At 36.1% G+C, this 26,682-nt stretch overlaps 1 long non-coding RNA gene across 1 annotated transcript; it reads right to left on the bottom strand.

Moving 5' to 3' along the window:
• Window positions 1-810: 810 nt before the first annotated feature.
• LOC136998336 (uncharacterized) lies at window positions 811-5,770 on the bottom strand. The gene is made up of 3 exons (XR_010888904.1): window positions 4,388-5,770; window positions 4,197-4,289; window positions 811-4,041 (listed from the first exon to the last, which is right to left on the bottom strand). It is a non-coding gene; the product is annotated as an uncharacterized lncRNA (long non-coding RNA).
• Between the last annotated feature and the right edge of the window lie 20,912 nt (window positions 5,771-26,682).

Below are 26,682 nucleotides of genomic sequence, written 5' to 3'. Positions count from 1 at the left end.
CTAGATCTAAAATTTTAATAAGACAAAGTTGACAAAATCTTTAAAGAAGTATAATCTAAAAATTGAGTTTATACATTATTAGAAGTAAAACAAACAAAAAGTTTGTTATTGTTGCGTTGCTATTTTGTACACTTGTATACAATTCGCACTTAAAATGAGAAGAACGTTATATTCAGGCGTTGGAGAGAAAAAAGAACTAAAGAGTGTACAATGCGATGCAACGCGAACTTTTGCAAATGCGAACTAACCTAAAAGCGTAATATTTTACTTTAAAGTACACAAAGATATTAAATCACAAGATAAAGCACAATCAATTTTTTCTTGGGAAAAAAATCGTGCACTTACCGGTTTCTTTTCATTATCCATTTTTCACTGTTTTATAGCAGCACACACGAGACACAAGACAGCACAGCACGTGAACACGTGAATAGGTTACGGCATTCGCGCGGCAATACTTGTTGAGCCTGAGCGGTATGAAAGGCAACGTAACCAATCATATAAATGATCGATATTGATTGGTCAATATAGCACCCGCAAAAATCAAAATTACTAAAACAATTTTTCCGTAAAAATATTATATATATATATAATATTAATATAATATAATATTAAAGAACAATTTATAATCGATTATAATTATACAGGGTGAGTCATTTTAATCTATGGATCCGAATATCTTCCAAATTACGGTATCTACAAAAAAAATGGTTTAGATAAAAGTTGACCAGGACAGAGGGGGTTATTTAATTGTATATGCTGCTGACAGCCTCGGGTAAAAGAGGACAGACATAATGCTATCTTTTTCTTTTTGCAGGTATAGCTATCGACCATATATGTAGACATCATTATTAATTTTATAATCTCCAAAATCATGACAGACAGAAATTGATTCGCGCAAATACAAAGTAAATATTAATATTAGAAAATACATTTTATGAGATTATTTTTTTAACCACAAAATTTTTGTGTTTTTATCCTGATGAGGCTATATTGCATTAATATATTTACTTATTGTTAGAAGTCTATTAGACATCTATTAGATGCCGAAAGATAATTTGTAATCTAAACAGTGTTTGATAAACAATACATCGCTATTGTGTAAATATTAAGTTTTAATTTTGTATAAGGAAATAAATGACACAAAATTACATGGCATCTAATTTAGATATTTCTAGACATTATTTTAGACTAGATGGCTCCGACATCTAATAGACGTATATCCGATCTTGTGTTTCTCCCTGGGTACGTTTCCCACATGCTTCAATAATGTAGATAAACTAGATGCTACTGCTGGAGTTTTATACATCCGTTTCTCTTTGTCGTATTGTGCAACTACATTTATTGCAGAAACACAGTCGTCATACGGACACTTGGATGATAGAGACTTGAAATTTTCGACATTTTTATTTATTTCTTTTAATGCTATAAGAAATCGTCCAAAAAGACGCAATTTTGAACGTATCATGTCGTGTTGGTGTTGTGCTGTGTATTTAATACTTAGTTTATTACCATATAATACAATCAATTCATCAAATCGTGCTGTTCTTGTAATGTTATCGTCCTTCATAACGGGAAATATTATTTTCGCTAATGTTTAATTTGCCGAAGGATGCACTCTGCAAGTCGCTTTTCTTTCCATAGTCATTATGCACTTATTTTTACTAAAATCTTTTTTAAGGCACTTTCGAGAATGATGCCGTATAGTTTTTTTTGAAAAAAAACCTTTACATTTTGCACATGCCTCATAGTCTGTAGCATTTTTATTATATTTTTTGTTAGGATGTCTACATACAATGAGTTTTCCATTGTTTATTTCTGAGTTTAAATTGCGTTTGAAATTACCATTTTTTCGAAGAGTGTCTATTATTTTCTTCCTTTCCGGATTGCCTTTAGGTAACGTAGCGAATTTTTTAACTTCAGGTTCATTGCAATGCACAGTTTCCAAGTGGCGAGAAAGTTGTGTTTGCAATTTTGAACAGAAGTAACAGTAATTTTGTTTTGACTTTTGGTTACATTGGTCCACAGACATATTTTCATCATTGCATCCAAATGTATTATTTTTTGCCGAGATATTTGGATTTGATATTGGAGACGCTGATGTACATAAAATTGATTTCTCTTTCTGTAATTTGTTACGTTTCAGTGAACATGGATCATTTTCAATTTTTTCATCGGATTCTTAATCTTTTTCATCGGATTCTTTATCAGATTTTTCATTAGATGGCAAATATTCTGACTCATAACTTTTAGAACTATTATTAACATTATCTAAGAAAAAAATTGATAAAGGACTTTAATAGAATGGCTGACTGGTAACCCGTTATTCAAGCTTTCAAGATGATGTTTTATACTCTTTATCTTAGCTAACGCACAATATTGCTATATCTTAAGTTTTAAATGTGTACAAACCAATGATTGCAAAAAATACATGTGTACGTATGCAAGAAATAAACACATAAAGGCAACAATTTTACTGTATGACTACTAACAGATAAAATATAAAACATTGTCTTGAAATTAAAAGTCAGCAAATCTGGTAAGGGCCTTCAGTCTGAGGCCCTAAGTCTTGTTTTCTCAAGATTTTTTAAATATGATTTGTAAAGCCTGAAACACAATGAAAAGCACAGGCAATAGGAACAGGAAATAACATAGAAAAAAAAGAGAAAAAAACTATTTCTCTCTCTTTCTTTCCTACATTATTCCCTATTCCTATTGCCTGTGCTTTTCATTGTGTTCAGGCTTTAATGTATTTCTAACAAGAAATAAGTACAGGTATTGAGAGTTTTTATGCAGTTGTGATTTAAATAATAAACTTGTGTAGATATAAAAAATATTATTCTTGTTTTTTTCCTTTGTAATCTGTTGTACATTTGCCACACATATTTTTATTTTAAAAGTAAATTATTGATTATATATGTATATAGTTTCCTGTAAAATTTTTATTTTTAATAATTTATATAACAATTTAACAATAATAATAATTTTATTATTTAAGTAATTTAATTTTTTTAGTTCTTAATAAAATTCTGTACATTATATAAATACATGTGTAGCTAATGTACAAAAAATTGTAAAAAAAAAGAAAAAACGCAAATAATTTTTTTTTATATCTAAGGCTGAAATCAGATAATACGGAAAAGAGTTGCGGAACGGAACACGTGGACCAATCACAGCCATTCTATTTTCCACTGTTTTCTTTTTCTGTCTTTCTAATTGGTCCGTACATTCCGCTCCGCAGCTCTTTTCCGTATCATCTGATTTCAGCCTAAGTAAATCTATAATTCTAGTCTATAAAACGTTTATTTCTTTTTAGCAACATGATTAAATCAGAAATATTTATATTATGTGATGTATTTTTTGCAATCATAACTAAATCATGTAATTCTTTTATTTATCAAGAAACAAGGTAGTGTCTCGCGCCATCAAAGTCATGTAATTCTTTTATTTAATTATTTAAAAAAGAACAAATCTGTATACTATGCAATGCAGACGCCGATGATGTTGGAGACGATATTGGAGACAATGATATTGGAGGCAGCGATGAATTAAGAAGATGGTTCTCAGAAGATAGATTTATGTTCTCTTCATTTTCTTGATTACAGGCTATACCTTCAATAGCAGGTATATTTGCTGTATCTGTCAAATCTGTTAAATAGAAATAAAATATTATTAAATCATGAAACTGTATAAATCAATAACATATGATAATTGCAATCAAACAATACATACCAAAATCATCGAAAGTTAGTTTCTTGACACAATCATCTAAATTGCTACTTGTATTGATATTATAACACAAATCTGAAAATAAAAATAAAACTTATAATAAAAATAAATATTACAATTTTATCTAGGAAATAATACATTCTCCATGTATATAGTGTTCAATTTTAAATAATATAATGGACTTAATGTATGTGATAAAAAACTTACCTATAGTTAAAAGAACTTCAGAATTTTGCAGATAATTACTGTCTGTATTATGGGTATCAGCCTCTCTGTTTTTATTTTCATCGACAGATCTTACCACAGTGCTCATCTCTAAAAATAGAAAGCATATTATTGCAGTAAGTTTTAATTTTACTACATTCAACCTTATTACAATGTTAATATCTAAAAGTGAAAAGAGATTACATTATATTATCAAATTTAAAATAAAATAGCAGTCATGAAATTTATTAAAATTAAAAACTTACCTGATTGTAATTCAGCATTCCTTCCAGATTCACAACTTCTGCTTTGAACACTAGTATCTCCATTTTCATCGACAGATCTTACAGTGCCAACGTCTAAAAATAGAAAGCATATTATTAACGAATATAATATAATAATATAATAATTTATAAGAAAATGGCAGTCATGAAGTTTATTAAAATTAAAAACTCACCTATTTCAGCATTGCTTCCAGATTCACAACTTCTGCTTTGAACACTAGTCTCTCCATTTTCATCGACATATCTTACCACAGTGCCAACGTCTAAAAGTAAAAAGCATATTATTAACGAATATAATATAATAATATAATAATTTATAAGAAAATGGCAGACATGAAGTTTATTAAAATTAAAAACTCACCTGATTGTATTTCAGCGTTGCTTCCAAATTCATCATTTCTGCTTTGCGTACTAGTTCCAAAATTTTCATCGACAGATCTTACCACAATGTTAATGTCTAAAAATAAAAAGCATATTATTATCAAATATAATATAATAATATAATAATTTAAAATAAAATAGCAGTCATATGAAGTTTATTAAAATTAAAAACTCACCTATTTCAGCATTGCTTCCAGATTCACAACTTCTGCTTTGAACACTAGTCTCTCCATTTTCATCGACAGATCTTACCACAGTGCCAACGTCTAAAAGTAAAATGCATATTATTAACGAATATAATATAATAATATAATAATTTATAATAAAATAGCAGTTATGAAATTTATTGAAATTAAAAACTCACCGGATTGTATTTGAAGGTTATTGTTTTCCACAGATTTGTTTATATTTTTTTTCCAAATAAATCCTTCGGTACATAATATATGGTTTTTCATTATTCATGTTTTTCGCTATTTCTTTTAATATAACTTTATTATCTGTAAAATAATTTAAATTTGTTTTATGAGGTAAAATAAGATAAAATTTTTTCAATGTTCAATTATTGTTGAGTAAGTCGGAAATGTGCTACTTATCATTTCTCGCTAAAACGTTTGCTGCATATCTACGTCCATCACTGTACAATGCTTTGGTAGTGTCTTTTTTTACAATAATTGATTTTGATACGTAATAATAATTATCATCGCAAAATTTCACTAAAGCGTACATTTTTATAATTACTTTAGTCTTACTTATAATAAAACTCGTGTTCTTATAAAATATGACAAAACACACATCTCTCTTATAACTGCTCGTAATACACAATAATGGCCTTTCTTCCCGCTAATTTAACAAAGACCTGCAAGGAGTATTTACATTAAATCATTTTATTGGCTACTGTCTTATATAATATTGTTGCGCCTGTGCTTTTTGCCGCTGATGCTGTGTGTTACAGCTGACGGACCGATCGATAATATCGATCGGTCACTATAAAGTTAAAGCCATATGGCATTTGTAAATAACAAGAGTTTTTCTTATATTTGTTGTCAAGACGATATCGATTAGCGGTTTAAAGGGCCTCTATGAGTTTGTAAACAAGCTGTCATATGTCAGATCTTCGGTAGCTGTCTGCTCGGGCGGACGTTTATGACAGCTCTGATATTTAAATTGTATTCTCGGTTACTATTTGTTGAGTGTTTATAATTAAAGTGTTCTCTCTTATAAAGTGTTGTGTTGTTTTACTTATTTTCCGCGAGTTCCGTTAACACGTGTGATATCTCGTCCGGGATAAATCAAGCATAATGACAGAACGGGAAGCAAATGAAGCTGGATTAGTGTCACGGAAAAGACCGCGGCTGCGAGGAATGACGCCACTGAGTTCTGCTGAAGGGACATCATCGTCCGAGACTACGGCACTCCAAATTGCTATGCGGGAGATACAGAAGCTTCACGCAGAACGACAACAACAGCAGGAAGAATTTCTTTCAAGTGCAGCTTTGTTAGCGGGACGAGATGCTACAAGGAATGGAAGAGCGATTTCAACGGATTGATGAAATCCAGCTAAGTCAATTAAATTTAAGAGATAGTGATAGAATATCGAACAGGGCAGCGAGAATAAACGAATTAGATACGCGGGAATCAATTTCAAAAGAGTTAGGGTTTAAATTAAAACCAGATACGTTTGATGGTACGGGATCATTAAGAGAATTTTTCGTTCAGTTCGAGTTAATAGCAAAAGCGAATTTTTGGTCGGAAAATACTAAAACTGTCGCGTTAGTTTCCTGTTTAAGGGGAAAAACTAGGTCGGTATTAGATTGCGTTATAGAGATAGAAAATTTGCAATATAAGAATTTAAAATCGAAATTGGAGTTACAATTTGGAGATGGACATCTTTTGGGAACTTAGGCTGCGTTCCGATATTCACTGCAAGTACTGAAAATCTATAGTTTATGTCACGTACACTATAGATTTTCAGTACTTGCAGTGAATATCGGAACGCAGCTTTATTATACACAGTTTACTAATCGGCGGCAGAAATTCGGAGAAAATCTTTCAAATTTTGGCGCAGATATTGAACGATTATCAAGATTAGCATATTCAGAGTGTTCTGAGGAAGTTCGTGAAAAAATAGCTTGCGCACAATTTATTAGTGCAATTAATGATGGATTTATTAAACAAACATTACAATTAGAAGGGATAACCTCTTTAAAATTAGCAATAGAAAGAGCCAAAACGATAAAAGAAATTAATGAAAGAATAAAGACAAAAGAAAATAATTTTAAAAATGAAAAAAATGGTTTGGAATTTTACGGGGAAAAAGAATGTTGGCAGTGTAGGAAGACGGGACATTTTCGAGCGGAATGTCTGACTTTAGTTAAAAAAGAAGATTAAATATTCAAAAATTTGTTAATGTAAATAAATATTTATTTTAAAAGGACAATTTATCTGTTTAAAGTTTTTATGTATTTTAAGGTAAGAAATTTCTTTGGAAGAATAAATCTGGAGAGATGGATTTCTTTCTTGTTTTCAAGAAATTTTTCCGGACATTCTTCAAACATTTTCAACAAGGACTGCCTCGCCCACGGTTTTTGACCGTGGTTTTTCCGTGGGCCGAAGAGCAAATGCTGAGGCAGGGATTTGAGAAGTCCTTTTTAGAGCGATGGGTCCACGGCAGATACCCCTCTCTTGTCCAAAGAATTGTGAAGAGCGGCGGCATAGAAATTGAAGATGGTGAGAGGAAGTTAATCAATTGGGACCTGGATTGGTGCTCGGTAACTTGCTGCAACAGCACAAGGTAGAGCAAGGAAACCAAGAGGGTACCTGGAGTCGACGGTTTTTTCGAATTTAAAGGTGTTCGATTGGGATCAAGATAACGGCGCTCGGTAACTTGATGCAGCAGCACAAGGTAGAGCAGGAAGTCGTTGAAATGCCCTGGAGTCGACACTAGAAGTTCGAAGACAACAATTAACTTTCCTGGATTGATTTCAAGAAAAATTGTCGGGACGACAATCTTGAAGAAGGAGAGCAGTGTTGCGCCTGTGCTTTTCGCCGCTGATGCTGTGTGTTACAGCTGACGGACCGATCGATAATATCGATCGGTCACTATAAAGTTAAAGCCATATAGCATTTGTAAATAACAAGAGTTTTTCTTATATTTGTTGTCAAGACGATATCGATTAGCGGTTTAAAGGGTCTCTATGACAGTTTGTAAACAAGCTGTCATATGTCAGATCTTCGGTAGCTGTCTGCTCGGGCGGACGTTTATGACAGCTCTGATATTTAAATTGTATTCTCGATTACTATTTGTTGAGTGTTTATAATTAAAGTGTTCTCTCTTATAAAGTGTTGTGTTGTTTTACTTATTTTCCGCGAGTTCCGTTGACGCGTGTGATATCTCATTTTGCGGGCGCAACAATATATAGCTAATACAATTTCTATTGGTTGTTATTGTCGACTTGATGTTTCATTGTTTCAAAGCTTTTCTCTTTTTCTCTTTCTTTTCAATAAAAAGAGGAAAAGAAGAAGAATGTTTGAAAACATTTGTAGCTAGGACTATATGGACTATTTTATTTAACATAACATTCTTTATTAGAAAAGCAATTAAGATTGATATTGCGACAAATTGTGGGACAAATTTCTTAAACATATTAATTAATTACAAATAGATTATATCTTTCAGCAAATCAATAAACTTAATAAATGTGTCGTACGATAAATGTAATAGCATAAGGCTGGATTTGCACTAAATATAATAAACCATAAGTCATAATAAATTGACCAATTATAATCGAATATTCTCTTCACATTTGATTATAATTGGTTAATTTTTTACATAATAGACAATAGCACCTAATACTCCAAAGAAGTCATGTTTGAGATTACTAATTTGATTATAAAAATAAACTTGAAGTTAAATATATATAATATAGTCTGAGATAATAAAATTTTATAATTTAATAACTAAGAGAAAGAGAGAATGAGATGCACACAATTTGAAAGTCATAGTATTTTATAAGAATTAATGATGATTAGTAGCTTAATATATTTTGATATAATAAAAAGTTTTATGCTATATATATAAAATATATATAGCATTTACTAAAACAATATACATACCTGTTGCTGTTGTGCCAAAGGACTTTTAAGATGTGTAGCTGGAAAATCTATATCTTTGGTTTGTGCTATAGATGGTCTGAAAAATTGATATACTAAAAATACCCGATTACATAGGCAACATAAAAAGAAAACGTAAAATTCTACTAACTTGTTAACTTGTTCATAGCAAGCTTCACAAGCTTGCACTTCTTTTTTGATTCCAAATTTTAGGAGAGTACCCACACAGCATGGAATGTTACCAGAATGTCGCTAGAATATTTCAAATGTCTTGTACATAATATTTTATTTGAAATATTTTTGCAAACATCTAGAGATATTACATGTAGGATATTTTATTTGAAATGTTCTACAGACATTCTATTTAAAATATTACATTTGCAATATTTCTGCCACATTCCAGAGACGTTTTGCTTGAAATCTTTCTAAATGTCGCATATGAAATATTCTGGCAATATTCTATTTGACATATTTCAGAATGTCGCGAATGAAATATTCTACAGACTTTCTATTTAGAATATTACATTTGCAATATTTCTGCCACATTCCAGAGACGTTTTGCTTGAAATCTTTCTAAATGTCTCATATGAAATATTCTGGCAACATTCTATTTGACATATTTCAGAATGTTGCGAATGAAATATTCTACAGACTTTCTATTTGAAATATTACATTTGCAATATTCTTGCAATATTCTGGAGGGGTTTTGCTTGAAATCTTTATGAATGTCTCATATGAAATATTCTGGCTACATTCTATTTCTATTTCTATTCTATTTCTATTTCTATTTCTATTTCTATTCTATTCTATTTCTATTTCTATTTATATATATATATATATATATCGCGCGAATATTATACATGTGTAATATTTTAAACAAATCAATTTCACCAAAATACATCATTTATATTTATTTTATTTCGACTAGTTGAATAATATATTGTAAATGTAATATATATATATATATATATATATATATATATATATATGGGGCATTCTTTCTCAACTTTACACCCATGCTGCCCATTTTCTATTTGATCTAAAAATTTTTGAAAAAATCTTAAAATTTACAGAAAAATGTAAGCTTTCCAATGGCGCGTGGCAAAATTATCAAATTCAATTGGATCATACTTAAAATTTCAGAAAACCGAAAAAAAATAATAAAAACGGTAATTATTCAAGTGTAGCGATTATTCATTCGACGTTTTTCTCTTCCAATTAACACTTTCGAGTACTCTGTTTATCTGTGCACTGTCACATGAGTCTAAACTAAAATGGCGGATCCAATATGGCCGCCAAAAATTTAAAAAATTTAAGAAATTACCTAATTTTTATAAAATTTGGTATCAAGGAGTTTTTCAGGTTACTGTATACGAGTCTAAAGTTATCTTTCGAAAATACAAAATGGCGGATCCAATATGGCCACCAAAACATTTTGAAAATTTTTAGAAATTAACGAATTTTTATAATACTTGGTATCAGGGACTTTTTCAGGTTGCTAATAACGAATCTGAAGTCGCATTTCGAAAATTCAAAATGGCGGATCTAATATGGCAACTAAGAATTTGAAAAATTTTAAAATGCTAAACTTTCGGAACAAGAGAGGGTATCTCTATTAATGATGCGTGGTTGGGGAGATCGAGTGTGATCTTATAATGAAGTTCGGGTGCTATTTAATCGCACTTTTCGTAATGGAAACGGGTTAAGTCCTGTCTCAAAATCTACAGTCGAAAGGACTGTACGGCGCTTTATGGATAATGGGACTGTCAAGGACCTTGAGAGAAGTGGTCGGCCAAAATCTGTAGCATCTGAGGAGAAACAGATTGAAATTGCTCAAGCATTTGTTGAAAACCCGCATCTTAGTCTACGTAGAGCCGGTAATGAGCATGACGCTTCTCATGAAACAGTACGTAAAGTTTTGAAAAGCATACATTTTAATCCTTACAAGATTCATTTGGTACAGGAGTTTAATGAAGATGATCCTGATCGTCGGATCGAATTTAGCGAAACAATGATGAACAGAATCGATGAAGATCCTCTTTTTTTGTACAATATAGTTTTTTCAGATGAAGCTACTTTCACTTTAAAAGGTGAAGTGAATAGACACAATTGCAGATACTGGTCCGAAACAAATCCTGCTTGGATGTTGGACAGTCACACACAATATCCACAAAAGCTAAATGTTTGGGCTGGCATCTTGAATGATACACTTATAGGCCCTTTTTTTATTGATGGTAATCTCAATGCCGGTATGTATGAACAGCTGCTCAGAAATCAAATTATACCAAGAATAAGAAAAATAGCAGGTAATAATTATGATGATACATGGTTTCAGCAGGACGGAGCAGCCGCTCATTACGGTAGGGACGTTCGAGCGTATTTAGATACTCAGTTTCCTCATAAGTGGATTGGAAGAAGAGGTGAAATCGAGTGGCCTGCTAGATCCCCTGATCTGACGCCTCTTGATTATTTTCTTTGGGGTTACTTAAAGAGTAAAGTATACGCCACTCAACCACAAAACTTAGATGAACTGCGGAATCGGATTATGCAAGAGGCCGCTTTAATTGATAGAGTGATGATTCGTAATGCTGTATCTCATTTTTACAACCGCATAGCTTTTTGTCAAGAAGCTTAAGGTTTGCAGTTTGAACATCTGCGCTAAACTTCGAATCTTGAAAGAAAACACGCTAATCAAGCACCCCGGACGTGAGAGGCAAGGGGACTCACGCTAATCAAGCACCCCGGACGTGAGAGGCGAGGGGACTCACGCTAATCAAGCACCCCGGACGTGAGAGGCAAGGGGACTCACGCTAATCAAGCACTCCGGACGTGAGAGGCAAGGGGACTCACGCTAATTAAGCACCCCAAAAGGAATAGATTTTACTACGTCCACGTCGTTATTCCTGGGTAATGCTAAAAGTAAATAAAAAAAGTTGACCTTGAAACAACCTTGAAAGTCATCTTCAATGCCATGCTCTAGGTCATTACTAAATACGCCTTGTTAAAGTTATTAGTTTTGGTCGTTAAAAAAAAAACTGAAAACCATCTATTCCAAAAGATATCCAGACCTTGCTCGAGTTTAAATGACCTTAGAGTGACCCTCAAGATCAAACACTACCTATGACTTAGTACATATCTAAACGTAAAATTTCCCGCTCTTTCGATTGCCGGTGTCAAAAAAGGGGGTTTCTATTTAAAAAACCTAACCTAACCTTGAAATGACCTTGAAGGTCAAGCTCAAGGTCAAATTGAAAGTCACCGTTGAATTCCTCGTTGAAAATTACTTCAGAAATGACCTTGACTTTTTTCAAAAATACCTTACATGAGAAAATATTCAGCCGTCCCGGGACTTAATTGACACCCTGTATATATTTTTTTATTTATACATATACATTGGTATTGTATATTTATATAAGTTTATATATATTATATATAAGTAATATTTCAAGACATTTCAAGAGACGGTATATATAAGAAGTAATTAAGTAATATTAGAAATGGAAGTGAATGTGGCCGCGAGTTCGCCCGCGACTTCCACTGCGACCTCCTCGACGACCGCGACCTCCTCCTCTTCTTCTGCTCCATCGTGGTGCTGTAATAGAACAAAACAAATTAAATAATTTATTTTCGAGGATAAAATAAAATTAAAATTAATAAAATATATATAAAATAAAATAAATAAAATAAAATAACTTACGTAGCACTGGTATGTACTCTTGTCCCTCCTGCTGCCACTGCTGCCATTGTTGTTGCTGTTGCTGCTGTTGCTGCTGTTGCTGCCAATTTTTTATCTCTAAAAAAAAATTTAAATATTAAATTTATATTTATTTTAAGAGCGGATATAATTTTTACTTTTTATAATATGTGGCGGAAGATATGAATATGATGATGCTGGTGGCGGCGGCGGCGGCTACGACTGTGGCTGCAACGCTGACAGCAGTGGCCCCGGTGGCAACGATGACGGCGGTGGTCCCGGTGGCAACGATGACGGCGGTGGCCCCGGTGGCAATGATGACAGCGGTGGCCCCGGTGGCAACGGTGGCAGTGGCGGTGGCTTTGGCAACGTGTCACAAGGGGTGAGTTCCACTTGGCGATCGCAACGCTCCTAGAATCATTTTATCCTTGTTTAACTTTCGATGAAAAACAAGGATAAAATGATCCTAGGAGCGTTGTGATCGCCAAATGGAACTCACCCAAGATGGATTGTTGACCATTACTTTTATTGCTCGCAATTTTTCCTTCAATGCAGTTTGCAACATGCAACTGCATACTTTTTCTTGAAAGCAACTATGTGTTTTCTTTATACCAATTGATTCGTCTCATTATTTTATGCATAAAAGTATTAAGGTAAGATTCCCAAAAATTGAATGTTTTACAAGATATTTTGTATTTTATGTCAAAATACTGTAATTTACAAGCCTCATAACTCGAAAAGTACTTAATGAAAAATAACTTCATTATAGTGTTTTGAAAAGCTCTTGACATCAGCTATTAAATTTTGGAATCAAAAATAGGGGTTTTCATTTAAAAAAATAACTCTGACCTTTAAATGATCTTGAAAATCAACTGCGAGGTCAAAGTCAAGGTCACCCTCAGTTGACCCTTTTTTAATCCTACAACGTTTGTTAAGGTCATTTTTTGCTATCACCCTTATCTTCGGAGTAATTTGCGTGGATGTTTTATAATGGGACACCCTGTATATAACTCACCTTATTTGCTGCAGAAGTGCGAAGATATTTGGTATAAATTTTGGCGTTCGGCGTTTTGATATGAAATAGGTCAAGTCGTAAGTCGTGTCACAACGGCTATGATCCAGTGATGCAATGTTTCCTACCGGGCTCCCGGCTTCCGAGCCCCACAAGCGAGAAGTGCGTACATATGCTGCGCAAAGCGTTCAGCACATGTACACGCTTCTCGCTTGTGTGGGGCTCGGTTATGATCTATACATGAAAATCGATAATTCTAATATTAACGCCCTCTTTAGTATTCGTTTTTTAAAAACGTGAAAAAAACGTTTTTTAAATTATGGTTTAAAAAATGTTTTTGTTGAATGGTTTTAAAAACGTTTTTTATTGATGCTTAACGGTTAAGAAACATTGGATACATTTAGGAAACATATATGAAACGAATATGTGCTACCTGGGATGTTAATTGCATAATGTAATAAAAATATATGCACATATTGTAACTTGTATTTTAGTAATCTTCACAAAATAAAATGTTTATAGTATAAGGTTAATATGTTTACATAAATTTACCTGTTCAAATTTCCAGGTTAAAACACTGCACTGAACTGTTGCACTACCTCAAGGGCAAGCAGTGCAGAGAACTACTGAACTGAGGATCGCTACACTTCGAAAAAGAACAACCACATCTGACGTCAGTTCCGTTAAAACAAACGCCTCAGTGTACACTTTCTGAACTAGTGTAACCAGTTCAGCTAAAAAAAACAAACCTCATAGTTTTGTTTATCCGCTCTACTGTTTTTAAATTTAGTAGTGTACAGGATTGTGCGGTGCCCCAAAAATGGAAACGCGATTCGAATGTTACTTGCTGTCATATTTTTACGCAAGAAAACATTGTCATTTAATTTGTTTGAAAAACGCTACAAATTTAATAATAATATAAAATAATTATATTATACGATATATTGTAAATTAGTTGCTAATTGATTGCAAGTACTTCTGTTAATACAAACTTTTTTAATAGCTTTGCAATATTCATTATTAAATGTTTTTGTTTAAATAAATAAATGGTGAATTGAAAAAATTATGTACCTAACATATCTTTTGCGTGGTCATCTTCTTTGCTCTATTCACACATCTTTTACATTTTTTTACTTGTTCGCTCCCGTTCTTTCTCTTATATTACTATGGCAAGTATTTAGCTGTGTGAAGTTAGCCCTCCAATATTAAATTAAAAATTTTTTTTTTGTAAACGTTTGCCCATCGTTTGCCCACAAATGCCCCATCAAAATTTCCGTTTGCCCCTTTCTAGTTCAAAAGATATAGGCAAATCAATTTTGGGGGGGGAGGGGCAACTTCACACTGGCCTCCCAATACTAAAAAATTAAAAATTTTCTTTTTTTGCAAACGTTTGCCCTCTAGTTCGAAAGTTATAGACAATTGAATTTGGAAGAGGAGTCATCTTCACTTTGGTCCACATAATCTTGCTCATTTACACTAAAAACTTTTCGAGTCATGAGTTTATGATACCGCCGGCATCAAGAGACACGGTAGTGTCTCGCGCCAAGTTTACGCGTAGCGCAAGACCGACCGTGTATCTTTACGCGAGACGGAAGGTTCAGAGCCGAGATTATCGGATCTCGATAGCGGCTGAGCCGATTGAGTTGGCAATAGGCTCAATCGATAGCGCATACCCAAATTACATAAGAAAAGTCTGCTTGTTTTTGCTCTGTGTGCTTTATAAAAATAAATATATGCATTCAAAGTCGAGAAATCTAGAAAATCATCTCGCTAGGATGTATGTCGCGTTGAGATGTATGTCGCGTTGAGATGTATGTCGCTCATGTCTTATTGGTCAGCGTCATTCTAACATGGCGGCGTTCAGACCTGTCAGCTCGCAGTTTTGATGTATATAATATAATATAATTATATTAATTACATTTATATATTAGTATCGGTCGTAAAATGTATATATAACGTGTTGTGGAGACGAATAAAGATAGTGTATATCAAAAATAATAGTATTCTTCATAAAAAAAATTTTTTTCGATCTTAAAGTGCAGAAGTGTACACTCTCAGTATTCTGTAGTTAGATAATTAGTGGACAGAAAGTGTACTTTGTGCAGATGGTGGAATCTGCAAGTTTCTGACGTTAGGTGCGCTGATGGCGCTGAGAAGCCGCGCGGCGCGCGCTTACGTTTGTTTGGCATTTACATAATTTTTCAGTTCAGAAAGTGTTAAAATAAAAAAAAAGTAATTATAGTGAATTCGGTCTAACAAATTTGGCCATTTGCACTATGCATACTTAAGAGTACTTATCCAGAGCAGTGTAGTGCGAGTGACTAAATTTGTTAGAAATTCGTATTAAGTGAAATAAGTGTATAAGTGTATATATATATAATTATTGACTGCAAATGATAAATATTGTTAGAACTAATTTAGTATACATAGAACAGAAATATTAAACTTTGATTATTTATTTTAAACAAATCATGCACTAAAGTCTCGAATCATGTGCTTTTTTGACAGAATATATGGTACAACAATTAAATACAATCATAACATTTATCACTGTCTTATGTGACAATTGTTTAGAGACTTTAGTGTATGATTTGTCTAAAATAAGTAAAATTAAATATATAAAATAAATAAAATTAAATATATAAAAATAAATAAAATTAAATATTCAAAGTTTAATATTTCTGTTCTATGTATACTAAATTAGTTCTAACAATATTTATCATTTTCAGTCAATTTTATTTTGTGTATTGCAAGATTTCTTGTCGAGTTTATGTGTATAATTTTTTTGTCTATGGATAAATAAAATTCAATAATATATCTGAAATATGATCTAAACATTCTCTTACATTTAATTCTCTATCCACATTGTGATGGAACTACAAAAGGCGATTTATGCTATATTTTTTTTAATTATTATAAAATTGACTGGAAATTATTAATATTGTTAAAACTAATTTTGGATACTCAGAACAGAAATATTAAACTTTCAGCTATTTAATTTTATTTATTTTAGACAAATCATACACTAATATCTCGAAACATGTACTTTTTTTGACAGAAATCATGGTAAAATTGAAAAAATTTATATTTATACAAAATTATATCATTTATACAATTATACCAATTATTATTATGCCTTATGTGACAATTGTTTTGAGACTTTAGTGTATGATTTGTCTAATAAATAAACTTAAATAGCTCAAAGTTTAATATTTCTGTTCTGATTTATAGTCAAAATTATATTTTTTTTTAAATATAGCATAAGTCACCTTCTGTAGTTAACGCTATGGCTGACAACAAAATTATTTTCACGTCACAGTGTGGGCAGAGAATTAAGAAAATTTTTTCACATCACAGTGTGGGCAGAGAATTAAGAAAATGTTCAGATCGTATTTTAGGTATATTATTGAATATTTATCCATACAAAATATTTATCATAGTAAATAAGAAATCCATAGTAAATAAGAAACATTATAATAAACACAAATTATTAAACTGGAATTATATAAAATTGACTGGAAATAAATATTGTTGAAACTAATTTAGGATACTCAAAACAGAAATATTAAACTTTGAGCTATTTAATTTTATTTATTTTAGACAAATTATACATTAATGTCTTGAAACATGTACTTTTTTTGACAGAATGTGTGGTAAAATTGAACAAATTTATACAATTATACCAATTATACCAATTATTATTATGCCTTATGTGACAACTGTTTTGAGACTTTACTGTATGATTTGTCTAATAAAATGAAATTAAATAGCTCAAAATTTAATATTTCTTTTCTGAGTATCCTAAATTAGTTTCAATTTATAGTCAAAATTATAACAAAAAAAAAGTGATATCTATCAAAAAATTACCTTTTTACCTTTTTAAAAAAAAGGTTAAAAAAAGGCGCCACGTACACGTTCTTGTCACAACCAAAACAAGTTATATTTTATTGCTTTTATTGCTTTATCTGTCCAAAAAATTGTCGTACATATTTAGAACCTTTCCAAAAAACCTGTCGTATATATCTAACCAAAACAAAAATTATATTTTATTGCTTTATCTATCAAAAAAATTGTCGTACATATTTAGAACCTTTCCAAAAAACCTGTCGTATATATCTAATATATTAAAATTTTTAAAAAAAGCTATCCTATATACTTCTTACAAAAAAATGTGGTATCAGGAAATGGCACCAAGTGGGACTAAAGAAATATGAAAAAACTTGCACACTATTTCTATAAAACTCTTCTATAAAACTCTTGTACATAAAGCTCTCGTATATATAATTAATTATATTATATACTATATTTTATCATATTTTACATGTACTATACTATATATACTATATATATTATAAAAAAATTTTAAAAATATTTAAAAAATAAAAATATTTATTAAAAAACGCAAAAAAACTTGGCGCTGCTACAGTAAACTACATGTTAATTTCATTACTTTGAGGTGTAGCAGCGCCAAGTTTTTTTGCGTTTTTTAATAAATATTTTTATTTTTTAAATATTTAAAAAATTTTTTTATAATATATATAGTATATCTAATAATATATATAGTATATATAGTATAGTACATGTAAAATATGATAAAATATAGTATATAATATAATTAATTATATATGCAAGAGCTTTATGTACAAGAGTTTTATAGAAGAGTTTTATAGAAATAGTGTGCAAGTTTTTTCATATTTCTTTAGTCCCACTTGGTGCCATTTCCTGATACCACATTTTTTTGTAAGAAGTATATAGGATAGCTTTTTTTGAAATTTTTAATTTATTAGATATATACGACAGGTTTTTTGGAAAGATTCTAAATATGTACGACAATTTTTTTGATAGATAAAGCAATAAAATATAATTTTTGTTTTGGTTAGATATATACGACAGGTTTTTTTGGAAAGGTTCTAAATATGTACGACAATTTTTTGGACAGATAAAGCAATAAAAGCAATAAAATATAACTTGTTTTGGTTGTGACAAGATTAGCTTTACCCAAGATGTACAACGTGGATATTGCGCGGTCGGATTTACACCTCTTTGGTGTGTGTGTGCGCGCATGCGTGCGCGCGCGCGTGTTTGTGACACAGGCAGAGATCAGGACCTCACGGTTTGTCACTCCCGCGATATTTAATGACTCCAAACCCTCTCTGTTGCGCGCGCGCGCGCGTGTGTGTGTATGTGTGTGCACACGTGCGCACAGGCGCATTATTATTTTTATTTATAGATTTCTGAAATTGTGTAAATATCTCTCTCTCTTTTGTTTTAATTCGACTTATATTTTAACATACCTTATAATTGCTGGTCGAACAAGCGTACTTGATAGAGATCCATTGGGAATTAGATCTGCTTTAAATTTTACATCATTACACTGTTTCCATGATCCAATTACTGTCTTACAAAAAGCAACTTAATGGCCAATACCATTTTTTATTTCAGGTGGAATAAAATGTATAACTCCGATTAAAACATTTAATATTTCTTATCATAATAAAATGCGGTATTTCAGATAAAGATATTTCAGATAAAAATGCGGGATCTATTTGAAGCATACTGATAAAAGGATATTCTGTATCAATTAACAGATGTGAGCCTGTTTCATTATATTCATACCCATAACCTTTGCAAGAGTTACAATGAACTTTCTTCTTTGTGATTAAAAAATATTTATTAACACTTTTCTCTAAACCAATTTTCAATCCTTCGGTCAATATCGGCTTTAAATCAATTTGCAGAACTGATTTAATAATCTTAGGGTTAGTTTTACATTTCTTACAGGTAAGCTCGTTTGTTCTACTTGGTACATCATGTAATAACTTTGAGATTAAACTTGATATGTTATAGGAACAAAATAATAATCAAGTATGCTTGCGAGAAGTTTGTCAGGGGCCTTAAATAAATAAAGTGCTCTTTTAATGTACCATTTGCTTGTAATATTGTTCGTTGCATAATCAGTAACTATTAATGAAAAAATTCAAAATCGGAAAATTCTATTCCCTCCTGTCTTTGATGTTCTATAATCCGAATACCCATTGGTCATTAGTTCAATGAGTGAATAGAATGAGCAGGTATTCATAACTTTAACTTTTGTCTTTTCTATCTTTACAGAAGCAAGTAAATTGCCATTTTGTATTATGATATCTTTCCGTTTGCGTAAAGGACGATTGTGGATTAAAGTAACGTTTGGACAAGCCCGTAAATATTTTCCTCTTTTAGAAGAAATACTTTTATCATTAGTCCGCATACTTCTTTTATTTTGTCCACGCCAGTTTTCTTCTTCCTGTAAATGTCACTGGAAATTTTGAAATATAATTCATATTTTCTGATAATTCGACCGCTTTTGTCGGAGAAGTAGAACAATCTAAGCTTTCAGCGGCTTTAGATATTTCCGATAAAACGTCATGTGTATTTAAAGTCGCATTATAAGTAGCACGTTGAATTTTACATGTGGCTATAATTGAACTAACATGTTTTATAATGAATTTATCGAGCCTAAGAGGTTTATTATCGTCACACAGTATAATATTTTTGATTTCATTAAAATATGATTCTGATTTTGCTGAAGATGCTACAGTATAATTTGCCTTACTGCATTTAGACATTACGTTTGTCCACAAAACATAATAATGACACAATCGCATGAAAGATTTTGTGTATTCTGGAGCGTTATAAGGATTGGGTCGCATTAATAAATGCGTTTTTTCAGCTATTAATTTAGTATTATCGTATATTTTTATTAATTGTGGACAATTGTAATCAAATTCCTTGTCGAGATCTTCACTGGATTCTAGAGGTATTTATATCATCGTCGCTTTCTTCATTTAATTCTATCAAAAATGTTTGAATTGCGTTTAAAAGGAAAGTTTCTTGTTTATTACAATACAGTTCCATTGTCACCACATTCATCACTAAAACAAACTATAAAAACAGCTGATATCATTTTTTAAAAATCTGAATTGATTTTGCAAGTTGTAATAAGACCAATACACCAGACATAAAAATCTCTAATGCGCGGAAGCTTATCATTAAAACACTTCCACTTCATGATTATTTTTATCAGATGAGCTATATCTACACGAATGTAGCATCTTATTGTGGTCTGAACACTTTTGCCAGAAAGATGACGTAGACAATAGTCTACATATGTTTTTAAATTACATTCGTTAAAGGCTAAAGAAATTCCGTTTAGTAAAGCAAACAAAAAATCTGTTACAGTATCATACGGCGCAGAAGCACCGGATCGTAGCCATTCTTTTATAAAATAAGATATAGTATTTGCATCATGTTTTTCTGAAAGAATCTGGAAAACAGGAAATATTCCTTCTGCAGTTGGTACAACAGCTTGATACAAGAAAATTGCATTGGATTGATTATTAGGTCTTTTTAATTTGTGAACTATTGACCCAGTGGCGTCAATCGCCTTGACGACGGTGTGTCACCTTGTCGTGGTGCCAAGGCTCCCCTGGGTCAATGATCTCCCTTTTCGGATCGGGATTTCGGTCCCAGGATGGATTGGGGTGAGGCAACAGGTGTTCAAGAGCACACCTTAGGAGAAGGAATAACTCCGAAGATAAAATCCGGGCAGGACGGACTCGTCAGTTCTGGTCGACAACCGTCCTAGTGGAAGGAAAACCTCGATAAAAAACCCAAAAAAGACAACTCCGTTAACAAATTACAGTGATGAAAAATAATGACGACAGAGAGGACAACGTTACCGCCTCAGGGGCTTCAGAACCCCAGAGGCCGGCGAGGGGGGTATCCGGTCCCGGTGCCCCCCCTGTCGTCATTGTGCAACGGGCCATCTAGAGCGTGCCACGCGGGCGCCTTGGACGAAAGTGCTACCGCGGATGGCGACCTGTGGACGGAAGCCCATAGGATCTTATGGATCCTCCTCATCCTCCTGGAGGAGATCCGTGAAGAAAGCGCGCAAGCGTCTAAGGGAGGATGCGCGCAAGCGCATAGAAGAGGGGGCAAATGCCCTGAAGAAAAGGGCCCCGAACTCTTGTCTTCCAAAACGGAGAAGGGGCCTGCGCCGGGCATACGTGATGCCTGCACGCAGACCCGGAGAAATGAGGGGCAGTTGCTCACTCGAAAAGGGGAAAAAGAGGAAAAAGGTGACCCCACTCTCCCCCCTCGATGTTACAAATGCTTCCAAAGGGGGCACGAGAGATGGCGGTGCCCCGTAGCGGTGGACCGCAACAAATGCTGCTTCCACTGTGGGGGTGCTGACCACCAAGCTCGGGTAATGCTCGCAGAGGAGGTCGAGCTGCCCGGCTTGCAAAGAGGCGGGCAAAGACATGGCACACCAAATTGGTGGCCGCGTTTGCCCAGTTGTCTTTCCGAAAGGACGACAGAGAAAAAGGAAGAGAAGGGGGAAAAGGGGAGGGCCAACTTCCCCCTCAGAACCCCTCTCAGCGGGAAGGGTGGAGGGGAAGATTATTCCCCCCTTCTGTCCACTATAGCAATGGAGGTGGAGGAGGAGGGCGCATCGGGGAAAGGGAGGAGAGTCGAGGGAGGGAGTTCTTCTTGCTCCATCCCTCCAATAACCCTCTCTCCCGACCCCTATGCTATGGAGGTGGAGGATGAGGAGTTGATACCTCCAAGTCCAACATCGGCGAAGGAGAGGAGGGGATCACTACCCCCTTCTGCAATGGAGGAAAAGGCTGGGGGGAAGGGTCATTCAAAGCCCTTCTCCCATCTCTACCCTAAAGAGGAAGGAGGAGACAGGGGGGAGACTAAGGGATCCTCCCACGTCTTCCTTCAAATCACCGAGGAGGGGGAGCACGAAGCTCCCCCAAGCTCAGGAGAAGGAAGGAAAGGGAGGAGATGGAGGGGCCTTTCAAAGCCCTTCTCCCATCCCCATCCTTAAGAGAAGGGAGGAGATAAGGGGGAGGGGAAAGACGGATCCTCCCACGTTTTTCTCCAAATCACCAAGGGAGGGGAGCACCAAGCCCCCCCAAACTCAGGTGACGGAGTTGAAAAAGAGGGGGGTGAAAATCCTTTCCGTCAAGAAGACGCGGGGTTCTCCTCCCCCCTCCCCCAAGAAGGGAAAAAAGGTTAAGAAAGAGAGAAAGAAGGAGGGGGAGGGTCTTTGCTCTCCCCCCACTCACAAGGAATTGACAAGGGTGACACGGTCGACGAGTGCCACCAACATAGTCCCCTCCTACATAGTCCCCTCCCACGAGGACAATTTGGCACCGGGGGGTGGAGTGGAGGGAGGCGGACCCCCTCTAAAGTCATCCTTTGGTGGCGGCACCCCCCTAATGGCCAGGAAGTGGCGAAACGGGTGGTGTGAGGGTGGGATCACCTTCGTGGATTAGACACCCGCCACATCACGTTCATGCTCATAAGCAGGTCCAGGACTTGCATGAACATGAAGGTAGAATACTCCGGTCCCGACCACGTGGAAGGGTTGAGGAGGATTGCCGAGGAGGCGGCTTGTGAGTTCCCACATTGGGAGCTCACCTTGGAAGTTAGGTTGGCTAGACAGCCACCGACCTCCGCCTTCAAAACTGGCAAAACCTCCCCCACCATTGGGGGAGGCAAGCAGGTTCCTCCTGGATGGCCTGGGGGAGAATATGGACGAGATTCACTTGTCCTGCCCTCCCTCATCAAGGGCCAGACAAAGGGAAAAGTAAGAGGAGTGGGGCGAGAAAGAAAGAGGAATTTCCTCCTCTTCCCAAGCCCTCACAGCCCTCCCATAAAAGGGGAGGCTGAGAGTACTCCCCCATTGGCTGGCATAATTTATGTCTACACTCATTACGGCCAGTGGGGGATACAGGGAAGATCCAGACTGAGAGGTGAGGCGTCAGACAGAGTTCCGCCGGCCTCGCCCTCAGTCTGGAGGAGGGGTTGGTGCGCGGACGGGGGTCCATGCATCAATCCCGCCCCCATCACCGTCGGGAGGGCGAGGTGACCCTGCTCACCCACTATAACAACAGAGTAAAACCCAAACAGGGCAACCTGGGCACAGCCCGGGCGAGAGGGGTCGCTGACAGCGACGGGCCGAGAGGGTTCAGGAAATAATGCCACTGACGGTTCCCTGGACCCTTCCAAATACGGCCAGAGTGGGTCACCGGTGGAGTTTTAGTGGATATGCTCAGGAACTTTCATTCCTGGGAGACTCCCACATAACCCATAGTCCTCCCCCGAAGATCACGAGTATCCATAAAAGATTTCTCCACTTTAAAAAAAAAAAAAAAAAAAAGGCGTCAATCGATAAAGGTACTTTAGTTTTTATAATATCTTTATACAAGTCGAGCTGCATCAGCGACCAATACATGCAATAAAATAGTCTAGCGCTATTTCTCGTATTATGCTTGCAAATTCTACGTTATATTTCATTTGTTGCAATGACATAAGAGGATCAGGTACCTTGTATAATCCTAAATCTTTATCTTTAGCTTTTTGACGGGCTTTCCTAAGAACACTGCATATGTCATAATTTTTGTTGTTTTACAACGCCAATTAGCAGCCTTTGTAGAAAGCAATTTTTGCTGAATTACCTGTCTTTCTAATCCTTTAAGCATACGTTTGCTAACGTTGGGAACCCCTCGAGTATCTGTCGTTTTCATAGAAATTTTAATACCGTGACCAAGAATGGGCTTTTTTAAACAATGTCCTTCAAAAATTGCGCCACATGCATTGTATTTGCCAACTATTTTTAGGTATACGCTTTTTTTATGATCGAAAATCTTTGCTCTCTTAAAAAAATATGCGCAAGGTAATTTAGTTTTTTCCCAACATGCTTTTTGTATAACATCTGTCCAACCTTGTTTTAATACAGTATAGCGACGCTTATTACTGTATTGGCTTTTCTCTTTGTAAACGATAGAAAAAGATGCAATGCTATTCCATGAAGCATCATCTATATCTAATAACGGAACGTTCACAAGTGTCCCCTCCTCCGATTTGATTCTCCTTGAAATATGTTGTAAAACATACAATTTGAAAAGACACATATTTTTTTATAGCGGCCCTAACTCAAATTTAAGGGATGAAACACCCTTCTGAAAAAAATGGGTTTTTTCTTTGTGTGTGAATATCGCCAAAACCGTAACAAATATCAAAAAATGTTTCAAATAGAAGTTGTATGGCTTGTAATGGGTTTTATAACTGTTTAGTTGGATTTTCAAAAAATGTAATTTTTTAAATTTATCTTTTTATTATTTTTTCGAATTTTAAAATTTTTGTAATGACAAAAGTTGTAGCATTTTTTACGCTGAATTCAATTATATATGATTTTATTATAATCCGAAATCGCATCTTTCAAAAATGAGTCAGTATCACATTATATGCGTCGCGCTGCATGACGCATCGTTTATTCTCCTCGTCGTGTGCCACTTTGTCGTGGTAAAAAGGCTCACCGTGAGATGGTCGCTGGGATTTTTCTACGGTGCCAAGAGTGCACAGTTCCCTCGATGGAGGGAACAAGAGGAGCCCGGCGATTCCTTAGGGATCCGTCCCAATCGCCGGTAGGAGATGGGGACTCCGACTACAAACCCCCGGGTGCCTGGACCCGTTAGGTGTGGTAAACACACCACCAAGATAGAGGAGTAAACCTAGATAAAAAATCCGGGACCTGGCCAGTCTCGTTAGCACGCCGGTGTTCCGGCATAACGGCTGGCCCCCCATTGCACGAGGGGGAGCGGGGCGGGGTACCTCTGGAAATAAAGAAATAGAGGAGAAGGGGGGGAATTATCCCTCTTCCCAAAAAAGGAAGGGGATTGTGGGCTCTTTGTCGTGTTCGGCCAGGGGTCAGCCGGCCCCGCGAACTTCATGTCATACACCGACATCATTCATACACATACATACGGACTTCTGGCCCCGCACTTCCTGGGCGCCTTTACCTGTTGAAGATGCTCGGAAGTCGGGGCCATGCATACTGGCGGGGAATCCCCGTGCATTGAGAGATACGGAGGGGGGGGGGGGGTCCCGTCCGCCCAAAAACACACTCGTACACTCATGCATATCCATTCATCTGTTATTCACGCACATCATACACACGCATTACGGTAAGGTTACTGTAACTTACACGCACACACTCCTTCGCACACATACACTCACACACTCACGCTACACTTATCCTTATACTCACCCTTATCAATATGGCCGCCCGTGGCGGGCCCTGTGACTCGACCGTTTTCTTGATGGGGTGGCGGGTTGGCATGGGTGGCGTTCAACGGCGGCCGCGGCGGGATGCGTCTTACCGGGGAAAATGCGCGTTCCCCGCTGGGGACACATTTCCGGTGCGTGCCGGTGGTTGGGGGCTGCCGTATGTCGGGCCTTCGGCAGGCGGCCGATGGGGTCGGGTTCTTCCTGGTCGATTGGAACGTTCCCCGAATGGGTCAGTCGCTGGTTGGGGGCCCGTGTGGGGTTCACGCGGATTGGCGCGGCGGGAGCTTGCGTTCCTGGGTGAGGCTAAGCCCCAAGTTAAGAGGAGAGGAGCGGCCAGGCTCTTTAGCCCAATAGGGCTGCGGGCGAGAAGAAGGGAAACCTCGTAAAAATAACCCAGGTAGAACAGACTCGTCGGTCTTGGTCGGCAACTGCTCTAGGGGAAGGAAAACCCCGATTCCAAATCCGCAGAAAACAACTGCGTTAAAAATAACAACGAAATAGATATATAAGATGACGACAAAGAGAATAAACTTACCGCCTCAGGGGCTTCGGAACCCCAAGAGCCGGCGAGGGGGATATTTGGTCCCGGTGCCCCCCTTGTCGTCATCTCACGACGGGCCATCCAGGGCGTGCCACACGGGCGCCCTGAACGAAATGATTACCGCGGATGGCGGTCTGTAGGCGGAGGCTCAGAATTAAAAAAATTTTTGTCCTCCTGGAGATTAGAGAAGGCCGCGCGCAAGCGCGCTACGTAAGAGAGGGCAAAAGCTCCGGAGGAATGGACAGTAAATCCCCCCTCCCCCCTCCAAATTGGTGGATGGGCCTGCGCCAAGCAGATGTGACGCCTGGACGCAGACCTACAGAGCGGGCGGTCAAATGCCCGTTAGAAAGAGGACCCCCCCCTCCAGATGTTACAAATGCCTCCTGAGGGGGCATGAGAGGTGGAGGTGCCCTTTGGCGGTGGACCGCAGTAAAAACTGCCTCCACTGCGGGAACGCCGATCACCTAACGAGGGCATGCGCGCAGAGGAGAGCGCGCTGTCCCGCTTGCGAGGAGGAAGGCAGGGACGCGGATTGGGGGCCGTTCCTGCCCTGTCGTCCCTCCACGAGGGAAGCGAATAAGGAGGAAGAGAAGAGGAAAGGGGGGCCAGT

Source organism: Linepithema humile, chromosome 3 (genome assembly GCF_040581485.1).
Source record: "Linepithema humile isolate Giens D197 chromosome 3, Lhum_UNIL_v1.0, whole genome shotgun sequence".
NCBI classification, from domain to species: Eukaryota; Metazoa; Arthropoda; class Insecta; order Hymenoptera; family Formicidae; genus Linepithema; species Linepithema humile.
This window is presented reverse-complemented; position numbering and strand designations above follow the sequence as displayed.